We start from the raw sequence: 3198 nt of genomic DNA on the forward strand, positions 1-3198 counted from the left end.
ACTTGTGTTTGAATTTGGCCAATTTAACATGAAAATGTCAATGTCAAAATCCTTTTCTAGGGGAAAGTGTTGTTCTTTGAAAGGCAGTGTCCAGGCTGAGAGGCAGCTTCTCCTCTGGGACTATTTGGATTTTATGTTCCTGAGCCAAAAAAACATTCTTTAGCATTGGCTGACAAAATGGGTTTCAGAACAGGAGTTTCAAAAGCTGCAATGGAAACTTTAATTATGCAGGTCCTGTCAAAATCCATCTGCTTAATTTGACTGTTTCTGGGTAAGGTACTTTTTATTTTTCCAGTAGTATTACTGGAAGACTCTCTGTTGAAATATGAAATTAATTTTCTTCATAGGCAAGCTTTATTCTTTCTTTTTCTCGGCATTAGGAGTATTTGTGTTAGGTTGAGTTTTCTTTGTGTTTATTTGCTTTGTAGCTGATTTGATGAAGACATTTAAGTGACTTTAGGGCTGAGAGGTAGAAAAGTGTCATTTAAGGAAATGCCATTGAAAGTTTCAGCATGGTATGACTTTTTGATTGACTGGTACTCAGGATTTATAAATAAAACCTTTCTATAATTTTTGAGGGGAGAGAGGCATCAAAAGTTGATTTATACAAGACACAAATACTGGGCAGATTTGTGAGCAAATCTGAGGTTTTCATCTTTTCGATGTGCCTTGTCTAAACAGTTAGAAATCCTTATGTTAAGGATGTCATGAACATTCATGGATTTCTTTTGGGGGAGGGATTAGGCAGAAGTTTTGAGTGGTTGTTAAACATATAAATATCGAATATCCCAGCATCTGGGATTTTTCATATTAAATATCAGACGGTGAGTCTTATGCAAGCAGCTGAGTTAATGAAATTGTTATTTTAGGATCCTCGCCTGAATAATGAGCTATAGGACAAAACCAGAATTTTCACAATCAGTGATGTCATGTGTATTTCAGAGATTAAGAACAAAACTTTTGCCAATGATTCTCAGTGCTAGGAAAACCTGGATGAAAATATATGAGAAAATGGGCTTGTTAGTGCTCATGGCTTCATATCTGCTTGGTGTCTGCAGCCTAAAGAGCTTTCAAAAACAAACGTATCTTTACCAATTAAAACCAAGATCTCACCAATTTCACTAGGTCTTCAAATCAAAAAAAGGTTCATGGCAAGTTTGGGTAAATAGTTCTTCAGGAACTTGAAATTGAGAAGAAAAATAAAAATATCTTGCAGGGCCACAATTGTCTCACAATAGCACTAGTGTGACAGGGTCCTCATTCCATGATCTGAAACACTTGCTTTTCTGGGCTTGGTGTAGCATAGATTTCAATTAATTTAGGGCATCCATTGCTTTTTCATGTGCCCAGTTTTTCAACCCTGACTCACACCACTTGCAGGGTGTGAAGATACAAAGTGAGGGCTTGTTGACAAGCCTCACCCTGCATGTTTCATTGCAGTCTAGGGGCCATGCCTGCTGTTGTCCTTGCTGCCTTGGAGACTTGTAGTACGCACAGCTGCCCATTCCTGCAAAGCTTTGCTTTCTTCCATGGCAGACAGGGCTTGGGTCTTCTCCAGGCCTACTAAACATGTCTTGGAGAGTATTCTAGTTCTCCACCCACCTCCTCATTTAAGTTTTCATGTCTTGAAAGAGAACAGGAAATAACCGGATTTCTTTCTTCCAGGAACAATTCTGATCTTACTGTGAGATTCGCGCAAGTTGAGTTAGACTTTTTGCACCTAAACTCTGCTTATCTGTTCTCATTTTAAGGGAACACAGACTCTTTTGAGTAATTTCTAGATCTTCAGTGTGCCTGTAACAATTTGATGTGCTTCATTAAAAATTCATACTCTTGGGTCCCCCCCAAAGAATCTAGAATGAGACCCAAAAATCTATGTATTAAACAGGTTCTCTTGGTGTTTCTGGGATTTATGATCAGACCAAGACTGAGAAACATTAATGCTTTAGACTTTAATATGGCAAGAACTTAGTGACCAAATAGTTCCAACTTTCTTATTTTGCAATTGGAGATACTGGGCTTAAACCAGATGAGAATCCACATCTAGTCAGTCCAGATCTGGAACTAAAATCAGGTTTCTTGAGTTCTAGTTTAAGAAGCTCCAAATCATAGGTGATATATAACAGAAAAGAAGTAAAACACCCCAGGGGTTGTGATATTGAACAATGTGGCTGCCTTATCTCATATCTGAATTTGAAGATGTCATAGCATGAAGTCCACAGATTCTTTCCTGTATTATCCATAAGGGTCTTTATGAAGCTTATCAAACCCAAATCTGCATTTATTCTTGAAATCCCCAATATAATATTCTTGCTAAATGGGCATCCATTTGTTTGAAGATATCTTTGTCTGAAGACTTCTAGTGACAAGGATGTTCCTAACCACCCTAATCTACCCTCCTTCATCTATTTTCTAACTACTCATGCCCTATCCAATTAGTTCTATATTGGGCTAGAAATCTTTCCACCTCATCCATAGCTTCCACTACTGGTGCTGGTCATACTTTCAGTGAAGATATAGAACAAGTCTACTTTGCCTTCACGTAACATTGATGGCGCCTTTAACTCAACATTATTTTGTCTAGGCCGAATGATCCAAGATCCTTTGGCCATTTATTGTATAGTGTGGTTTTTAGTTCTTTCTTCATTCTGATTCCTTTGTTGTGTTTTGTTGTCTCTGTATGAAAATATAGCAGTTGAAACAGACACAGTGCTCAGTGTACTTCAGAATTCATTACTTCTTAGACATTTTGCTCTTAACCATAAATATTAAAATTACATTATCAGTTTGAGTGGACAATGATGTCCAACTCATCATCAGTTAAAATTCACATATTTTCACATGTTGATAAAATTTGAGAAGATTTTTTTTTACACTTGTGTGTTTAACATTGATCTCTGTTGAAATTAATCATGTTGAAGCCACTTCCCTGTCCCAGAATGTTGACGCTTTTTCTTTTCTTTTTCTCTTTTCTGCATCACTGTGGATTGAACCCAAGGCCTTCACATTGAGCTACATCTTCAGCTTTTTATTTTTATTATTTTTAATTTTTAATATTTTTTCAAATTTTGAGACAAGGTGAGAACTGGTTTGCCTGGGCTGACCTTGAACTTGTAATCCTCCTGCCTCTGGGACTATAGGCACTCTAGTGCTAGATTGACATCTTTAAAATTTTTTTTTTGATTTTTGTCATTAATA

This window comes from Heterocephalus glaber, unplaced genomic scaffold (genome assembly GCF_053883595.1).
Source record: "Heterocephalus glaber isolate CG9 unplaced genomic scaffold, H.glaber_assembly_v1.0 deba00001497, whole genome shotgun sequence".
Taxonomy (NCBI): Eukaryota; Metazoa; Chordata; class Mammalia; order Rodentia; family Bathyergidae; genus Heterocephalus; species Heterocephalus glaber.